Below are 10,165 nucleotides of genomic sequence, written 5' to 3'. Positions count from 1 at the left end.
GGAGATCCATGATCTAAGTCTATAAATCAATAAAAGTATGGTGTCCCATTTTAAGATGGTGGATGGAATACATGTATCAAATTTTGTTTCCTCCCGAAACCCCAGTGAAAAATACTTTTTTAAAAAAAAGACATAAAATAACAAGGACAGGAAGAACAGGAAAGGAGACAACAGTAACAAAATTTTGGAAGCTGGAAAGCAAAGGGAACTATGGTAAAGGATTTAACCAAACCCCCAAAAGCTGAGTTGTAGCCAGTGGTTGTGAGAGCTGAGAACCAAAGTAATTTACTCTGAAAATCCTTAAAAGACTCAGGACCAGATACCTCCAAATCTTGGGTGAAAGGGAAGGAAGAGAGTAAAGAGAAATGAGTGAAATTAGATTCCCAGATGCCCTCCCCAACACCTCCGGATTTCTGAACATCTATCCTCTGGATAGTCTTTTAACACAGATGATTTCTGGAGTGGAGTACAGGAGGTGAGATGGACAGGTTGAGGATGGAGGTACTACACTGAAGACAGGAGGAATAAGTGAATGTATGAAAGCTGAATGCTAACTTCAGGACTTTGAACTGTGTGGGAGCACTAACATAATCTAGCAAGGAGTTCAATATCTTGGGTCAAGGTCTCTACTGGATGAATTGCACACCTTAAGAAAGCCTATTATGTAGGCGGCCTGTGCGGGCCCTCAGGGCTGCGCGAGCAGGTCTAGGGCGGCCAAGCGGTGCATCTCCAGTCTCCACCGCACCCAGGGGCCGTGACGCCTACATAGTAGAGTGACAGCCAGCCGCTGGGCTGAATGTTTCACCGCTGAACTGGTTCCTCAGGTATCCTGGCTCTGGCGATTGCTATGGGAGACTGGATGACTGTTACAGATCAAGGTCTGTCTTCAGAAAGCAAAAATATCTCTCAATATACCTCAGAAACAAAGATGTCTCCATCAAGTTTATACTCACAACAAGCGCTATGTTCTTCAATACCTTTATCAAAAAATGTGCACGGTTTTTTTAGTGCCTTCTGCACAGAAGAGAATATTGAACAAAGTATTTCATATCTTGTTCAGGAATTGACTACTTTCGGTTTTCCTTCATTATATGAAGAATCCAAAGGTAAAGAGACAAAGAGAGAATTAAATATGCTTGCTGTTTTGAATTGTATGAATGAGCTACTTGTACTCAGCGGAAGAACCTTCTAGCTCAGGAAAATGTGGAAACACAGAATCTGAAACTGGGAAGCGATATAGACCATCTGCAGAACTGCTATGCAAAACTTAAGGAACAACTGGAAACCTCCAGGACAGAAATGATTGGTCTTCAGGAGAGACACAGACAGTTACAATGTAAGAACAGGAATTTGCATCAGCTACTGAAAAATGAGAAAGATGAGGTGCAGAAATTACAAAATATCATTGTAAGTCAAGCTACTCAATATAATCATGATATGAAGAGAAAAGAGTGTGAGTATAATAAACTAAAGGAATGTCGACATCAACTTGTTATGAACAAGAAGGATTAAAAAAAAGTTATGGAAGTTTTAAATTACGTGGGGAGAGCTGATGGAAAAAGAGGCTCCTGGAGGATGGGTAAAACTGCAGCCAGGAATGAAGATGAAATGTAAAAAATTATCTTGAATATCGTCAGAAACAAATCCTAATGGAAAATGCTGAACTTAAGAAGGTTTTTCAGCAAATGAAAAAGGAAATAATTTCTCTTCTTTCTTCCCCAAAGCAGAAACCTAGAGAAAGAGCAGATGATAGTACAGGAACTGTTATCCCTGAAAGTGAAGATGCTGGGGAACTGAATAGAGAGAGAACGTTTCACCTTTCCTGTGAAACTGTGAGAGAGCAGCTTACCAACAGCATCAGAAAACAGTGGAGAGTTTTGAAAAGTCACGTAGAAAAACTTGATAAGCAAGTTTCAAAGGTACACCTAGAAGGTTTTAATGATGACGATGTAATCTCACGACAAGACCATGAATGAGAAACTGAAAAAATTGAGTTAGAAATTCAACAGTGTAAAGAAATTATTAAAACTAGGCAGCAACTTTTACAGCAGCATCTCGCTACTGCACGTGATGATGACACCACCTCACTGCTACAAGACTGTTACTTGTTGGAAGAAAAGGAACGCCTCAAAGAATGGTCCCTATTTAAAGAGCAAAAGAAGAATTTCGAGAAAGACTAAGCTTTACAAAAGCAGCTATTCGCCTAAGATTGGAGAGAAAGGCATTTGAAGAAGAAAGGGCCAGTTGGTTAAACCAACAGTTTTTAAATCTGACTACCTATGACCACCAGAACTCAGAAAATGTGAAACCTTTCAGTGCGTTCCCAGGAAGTTCTGATCGGGACATCCCTACAATACACTCGAGGCCACGGCAAAAGAAACCTCACGGTGTGCCTAGTGGGTCTCCAGTTGGCAAGTTTAAACTTACTAAATCTCTTCCTGCTTCTCCTTCTACTTCCAACTTTTGCCACACACGTTCCTGTGTATCTGAACATAGTTCAATCAATGTACTAAATATAACCCCTGAAGAATCTAAGCCAAAGCAGGTTGGAAGAGAACGTACAAATCAGAAGTGGAGCGTGGTAGCAAGGTCTGGATCACAGGAAGGTTGCTACAGTGGGTGTTCCTGGACCTACACAAATTCTCACGTAGAGGATGACTTACCTTAGACATGTGAACTGGGATTTTTTTTTTTTCTTTTTCATTAACATGTTCATCAAATTTCACATCTGAGTTGAAACAGGGTGTGTTATAAAGTCAATCATCTCTAATAATTTAAGATGGTCTGTGCTGTTTGGACTTCCCTGTTCCTCCCCCAAAGAGCTAAAATGTTAAATCTATTTAAAAGGATATAAAAGCTTTGGATGTGTATTTTTAGTTAACAGAAGCACCTAGTTCTGTGAATAAAGGAATGTATAGACGTTTCGATGGAAACAAAGCACTAGAATGAGTTTCCTCTTATAGGTATTAAAAATAGCACTTTTAGGAAACTGATTACTGTAAATATTTAATTTTGTCTCATATATAGTTGGCATTGGAAGTTTAGCCTTTCCTTGAAGGTATACTGCAGATTTTTAACAAAGCAAGTTATATATTTATTATGTTTAGTGTGATTTGAAATACCCTCGTTCATATGTTTTAAATAAAGTGAAATTTATGTAAAAAAAAAAAGCCTATGATGTAAAAGATAAACTTGGCTCTCTAACAGTGGCCCTCTACATTACTAATTATGGAATCTCTAAACCATATTAACCTCAGTAGGAAAAGGATGGTATGAGAGAGTCCCTGGAGGCCATGAGTACCGCCTGCGGGCCACCCTTCTGGCCCTTCCATCTCCAGCATCTCATGGGAGCTTAAAGGCATTGATGTGCTGATGTACTTAGTGCTCTTCTCCCTCGGGCAACACTTCTTTTGTGATAAAACTTTCTCTCTGATTCACTCTCCCTGAAACGGCTTAATAATACAGATCTCGGGCTTCTTCTCCAACCAGCCACCAGACCACTGGCAGTCAAACCTTTGCCCTCCAAGCAGGGGACTGGAAGACCCTTTTCTGAGGAATCTGACCTGCCCAGAAGGAAAGACCTGAAAATAATGACATTGGGAGCTCCCCCAACTAACGGGAAGCACTCACACTGTCCTAGAATAGTTGTTCTCCTTTGGGATGACTTTGCTCCCAGGGAATATCTGGCGATGTCTGGAAACATTTTTGATTGTCAAGACTGGAGGGGTGTGGCTGGTGTCTAGTAAGGAGAGGTCAAGGGTGCTGTTAATCATCCTACAATACACAGGACAATCTTCCTACACACAGATCCTCAGCAATTCCAATTAGCCTTTCAGTGACTCAGCTCTCAATCATGATCAGACAGCCAAGGATTACCAGACAGCTTAGCAAAGCCTCTAACAGAGAAGAAAACAGACTAAGCACAATCAATCAAATAAAAACAGTTTGGAGGAAACATATCTTGCAGCCAAAAAAAAAAAAAAAAACTAAAACAAAACTATCATTAATAAAAAAAGAGATAACAAAGAGGTAACACAGTCCATACATCCATGAAAACGTAACAATGATGCTCTTTTTTTAAAAAGGAAACATTGAGAGAACACAGGTTCTTGGAAACTAAGATGATAACAAAAAGAATAATTTAGTAGAAGTGGGGAAAAATTTTTTTAAAGTTAACGCAATCTCCCAGAACGAGAATACTAAGAAGACAAAGAATTAAAAAATAGAGGGCTTCCCTGGTGGCGCAGTGGTTGAGAGTCCGTCTGCCGATGCAGGGGATGCGGGTTCGTGCCCCGGTCTGGGAAGATCCCACATGCCGCGGAGCGGCTGGGCCCGTGAGCCATGGCCGCTGACCCTGCGCGTCCGGAGCCTGCGCTCCACAACGGAAGAGGCCACAGCAGTGAGAGGCCCGTGTACCACAAAAAAAAAAAAAAAAAAAAATCACTATTTCTGGACTTTCAAATACCAACACTGGAAGCACAAACAATGGAACAATGTCTCCAAATTCTGAGACGAAATGTTTCCCCTGTTAACATTTTATACCCAGGTGGTCAAGTTTCAACATTTTTATCGCTTATAGACCCTTTGTCAGGAAGCCACTGAAGGATGTGCCACCACAACTAGCAAGCACAATAAAGTGACAGAAATGAAATGCAGGGAACAGGAGACTCAACACACAGGAGAGACAAAGGAAATTCCAGGACAACAGAGAAGGGAGATCAGAAAATACAGGACACCAAGTCCAGACTGGAGCAACATGACTAAAGAGCGTAAGCTGAGAGCTATCTCCAACATGGTGTTTGCAATCCTATCATCTTTGTTTTAAACCTGAGAATGTCAGATGAGTCTGGCCCAGTTTATTGTTTCTGCTCTGCCCTTCATGCTGTGAAGCCTGGAATTGGTGGGGACCTTCATCTTAACCCCAAAGAATAAGAGCCACCTACCTCTGACAGCTAGATGGTAGGCCACAACAAGCTTATTAGAAGCAGAAAACACAGAGCAAGCCAGTCCCTGTTACCACATTCTTACTGGCCTTCCAGACCTACACAACAGTAGTTGGTCCAATTCTCCCAAGACTCGTTCACGCCCTTGCCCACTGTAAACTTGCAGGGAAGCTGAAGCCAGAGACATTCAGTAAATCATCTCCTGGGAGGTGTCACTTGGCAGTAGCAATATTATCCTTTTCTTCCCTGGCTGTGTGCTTATTATCCATTTTTCAGAACTAAATAATATATAGTTGGAGATGCATACATAAATTGTAAATAAAGACAATCAAGACAGTGACTAACACAAGTCACGATACTACCGCACACCCCCATTAGGATCACTACTATCAGAAAATATCAAGTGTTGACAAGGCTGTGGAGAAACTGGAACCCTTGCCCTGTTGGTGGGAATGTAAAATGATGCAGCCACTATGGAAAACAATATGGTGACTCCTCAAAAAATTGAAAAATTGAACCACTGTATGATTCAGCAATTCCACTTCTGAGTATGCACCTCAAAGAATTGAAAGCAGGGAGTTCAAGCGCTATTTGACACCCATATTCACTGCAGCATTACTCACAATAGCCAGGAAATGGAAGCAACCCAAGTATCCATGAATGGATGAACAGATAAAACAAAATGTGTACATACAAATATGGAATATTCAGACTCAAAAATGAAAGAAACCCTGACACGTGTTTCAGCATGGATGAATCTTGAGAATATCTCACTAAGTAAAATAAGCCAGTCACAAAAAGACAAATACTGTACAGTTACATTTATATTAGGTACCTAGAAAAGTCCAATCCATAGAGAAAGTAGCATGGTGGCTGCCCAGGGCTGGGGGAGGAGGGAATGAGTTGTTGTTTAATGTGTATAGTTCGTTATGCAAAATGAAAAGTTTTGGAAATTTCTTGATGAATGTACTTAATACTACTGAACTGTATACTTTAGCATGGTTAAGATGGTAACTTTTATGTGTATTTTATCACAATATAAAAAAAATTTTTTTAATTTTTTCTCCCTCTGGAGGGAGAACTGGCACGGTGTATAATTTTGTAATTTTGTATGTCAATTTGGCTAGGCCACAGGGTACCCAGATATTTGGGCAAACATTATTCTAGGTATTTCTGTGAGGCCGTTTGGATGAGATTAACATTTAAATCAGTGGACACTGAGTAAAGCCCTCCATAATGTGGGTGGGCCTTATTTAACCAGTTGAAGGCCTGAATAGAACAAAAAAACCAGCCTCCCCTGAGCAAGAGAGGACTTGCTTCACACTTGTTCACACTTCATGTGCAACATCACTCTTCCTGGTTCTACCACAGACCTCCTATGGACTCAAACTGCAACACCGGTTCTCCTGAGTCTCCGACCTGCAGGCCTACCAGGCAGATTTTGAATTTGCCAGCCTTCACCATCACATAAGCCAATTCCTTATAAAAATCTCTCTCTACATAAATATACATCATAGTGGTTCTGTGTCCCTGGAGAGCCCTAATTAATACAGGTACAATAGGGGAAAGGCATATAGAGAGCTTTTAAGATACCTGCAATGTTCAATTTCTTAACCTGGGTGGTAGTACATAAGTGTTTATCACTATTCTTTAAACTGCACATACATTTTATGCACCCTCTGCATGTAAGATTTTTTTCACCATTAAAAATACTTTTGTAGGGTTTCCCTGGTGGAACAGTGGTTGCGAGTCCGCGTGCCAATGGAGGGGGCGTGGGTTCGTGCCCCGGTCTGGGGGGATCCCACGTGCCGCGGAGCAGCTGGGCCTGTGACCCATGGCTGCTGGGCCTGCGCGTCCGGAGCCTGTGCTCTGCAACGGGAGAGGCCACAGCAGTGAGAAGCCCGCCTACCGCAAAAAAAAACAACAAAAAAAAACTTTTGTCAAAAAAATCTAAGATTAGGATGAAACCCAATCTATTCACCAAAGTTCACATCTAGCTTTCTTAACCCTTCAAGATTTTAAATAAATAACCTGGACCTAATAAACCTCTCTGTAGCTGAAGATGATTAAATTGGCTTGGCAGAGTTAAGTGGATCATGAATGATGGATCTGAAATGAGTCATTTAAAAACTTAAGAATGTTTAGAGGTTGACATTATGAAAGATGACTACCCCTCAGGCTGCTGAGAGACATGTTATCAAACCAGATAGAAACTACTGCCATCTCATATGGTCTTAGCTCATATAGCACATATTTTATTCCATCATCCATCCTCATCCTTTAGTTTCAGTGTGAATTCTAACTACAGAAGAACATCGGTTCTGAATGCAAGGATCATCACTCTTTCAACTATCCAATGACTTATGTACCAAGCCCATAAAGTCTGGGGTGAGACAGTATAAGGAGAAAAAGAAATTATTCCCCACCCTTCAACATACCCAAGTGTTTGCCCGCTCCTGAATAAGTTTAGCATCTAATATTAAGATGTTTTGAAGCCTCTAAGTCAAGTTTACATTTTAAAGGTAACTTTTTTTTTTTAAGGTAAGAAGTGGATTTATTTAGAGAGAAACACATTCCACAGACACAGTGTAGGCCATCTCAGAAGGCGAGAACGGCCTCAAAGGTAACATTTTTTGAGTTCTATAACAAAGTACCAGAAAAATTGGAATTGCCCAGTAACATATACTATGTTTTTCAAAAATTAGATTGGAGATGGGGACCATGGAAAGCAAACAATCATGAGTGTGAGCTGAGCAATTTCACGGCCATCTTTTGATATAAATCACCTGCAAATATATGAATTTCAATGTATCCAATTTCCAGATATACAAGTACATGCATATAAATTCATGTATCTTGTCATCTGTGTGGCAAAATATAGAAAAGAAATTTCAGAAGTTGTTAGGCTAAACAGGTTATAAAAATAATTTACATTATTTTCAATTTTTCAAAATTTTATTTCTAAATATAAAAGTATGTTCATTGTAGCAAAGTACTACTAATGATATGGTTTTCAAAGAGACAGGATTTAATTTAGACTCCAACAGTAATTTACTCGAAAGGTTTTGTGATATTGGCAAGTTGGATGTTTCCTTCCTTCCTCCTAAACGTAGCTAAAATGATTATTTTGTATTAAAACCCATGCGAAATAAGCAAATACTTTGAGGTAGGACAGTGTTAGTTTAAGCATGTAACATAAAAATAGTCTGATTAGGATGCATTCTTTTCCTCACACATTCAGGCCCATATCTCAAGGAGTATTCCTATTTTGGTAATGAATTTTTTCTGAATTCATTCCTACTTCACAGATCGATACACATTCAGGACCTGTAGCATATACTTGTCAGCTTATAGGTATAATCTGTGGACATACAATAGAATAGAAAATCCCCAAAACTTGGAAGTTTTAGACAATGAGCTCACAAAAAGCATGCTCTAAAGATTCCACACAAATAACTGACTCACTTCGCTGTACAGCAAAGACTGGCACAACACTGCAAATCAACTACACTTCAATTAAAAAAAAAAAAGGCACAAGACTAAAGAGTCCATACAATCAAAAGCACATCAGTTTAAGGGGGCTTCCTTGGTGGCGCAGTGGTTAAGAATCTGCCTGCCAATGCAGAAGACACGGGTCCAATCCCTGGTCTGGGAAGATCCCACATGCCACGGAGCAACTAAGCCCGTGCGCCTCAACGACTGAGCCTGTGCTTTAGAGCTCGGGAGCCACAGCTACTGAGCCCACGTGCCTAGAGCCCATGCTCTGCAACAAGAGAAGCCACCGCAATGGGAAGCCCACGAACCACAAAGCCCCCGCTCGCCGCAACTAGAGAAAGCCCACATGCAGCAACGAAGACCCAACGCAGCCAAAAATAAATACATAAAATTTTTTAAAAAGCACATCAGTAAGAAACTGATTAAAGAAACTGTGATTCATTAACCTGATACAAGGGAATAAATGCAGCCATTAAAGAATACCTAGCTGCTTCTCTTTGGTGCTCTCCCTGGTACATGGTGGACTGCAGGGCTGCTGATGCAATGCCTTGTGGGCTGGGAGAAGGTCCTCAACCAGGTGCAGTGGCCCACATGGTCACTGCCATCAGGGCCATGGCCCAGGGTCAGGAATGCCCAACTGGCTCACAGAAGCCTGTGTGGTAAGGGAGGGGGGAGCAGGGGGGACTTGGTGTGATCGGAAGAATGGCTCTTATAGATGACTTGAATGTTGAAAACAATGGGAACTAGGTTTCCTTTCTCAGAGAAAGGAACTACAAGTACGAGAAGAGGGAAGCTAAAATAAACCCTATGGAGCAACATTAGAATTGGAGGCATTGATGTGAATCCATGATGTCAAAAATGTCAAGTCATGAAAGAGAAAAAAAGACTAAGGAACTATTCTAGACTGAAGCTGAAGCAAGATGGTAACAAATGCCGTGAGTAATCCTGGATTGGACAGACTTACAAAGGACATCACTAGGACAACTGATGAAATGTGAATAGGGTCTATGAATTAGAGGATAATATTGTATCAATGTTAACTTCTTGACTTTGATGGTTAAATTAGGGGATATGTGGACATGTATTCTTACTTTTAAAAAACATACCTTGATTAGGCATCATGACTCCAACTTACTCTTAAATGGTTCAGGGAGGGACTTCCCTGGTGGCGCAGTGGATAAGACTCCCGTGCTCCCAATGCAGGAGGCCTGGGTTTGATCCCTCGTCGGGGAACTAGATCACACATTCACACTGCAACTAAGAGTTCACATGCCGCAACTAAGGAGCCCACCTGCTGCAACTAAGACTCAGCACAGCCAAATAAATAATTTTTTTAATAAAATAAAATAAATGGTTCAGGGGAAAATACATGTATCCTGTGTGTATATGCAAAAAAGAGAAAGAGAAAATGATAGGAAAAATACAGCTAAATGCTGACAATTGGGGAATCTGGAAAAAGGGATTACAGGCATTCTGCATGGTATTATGGCAACTTTTCTGAGACTGAAATTTCAAAATGAATAGAAAAAAAAGACATTCTTTGTAACTATATAAATTCTAAGGCATAGTAAATGAAAAACAAAAAAACCACTAAGTGCAGAAAAATGTGTATTGTTATGCTATGTAAATAAAGTATGGTGAGAGTATGAACACGAATACATATGTCATGAGACTGTATTCTGATATAGGTAGAATGCCTCTGAAAACATGCCAAAATCTTATCTACA

General features: G+C 40.4%; 1 pseudogene; it reads left to right on the top strand.

Moving 5' to 3' along the window:
• The first annotated feature begins 820 nt into the window (after positions 1-820).
• LOC131754321 (afadin- and alpha-actinin-binding protein pseudogene) lies at positions 821-2,668 on the top strand (annotated as a pseudogene).
• Positions 2,669-10,165: the final 7,497 nt, after the last annotated feature.

Source organism: Kogia breviceps, chromosome 4, assembly GCF_026419965.1.
Source record: "Kogia breviceps isolate mKogBre1 chromosome 4, mKogBre1 haplotype 1, whole genome shotgun sequence".
Lineage (NCBI taxonomy): Eukaryota > Metazoa > Chordata > Mammalia > Artiodactyla > Physeteridae > Kogia > Kogia breviceps.
This window is presented reverse-complemented; position numbering and strand designations above follow the sequence as displayed.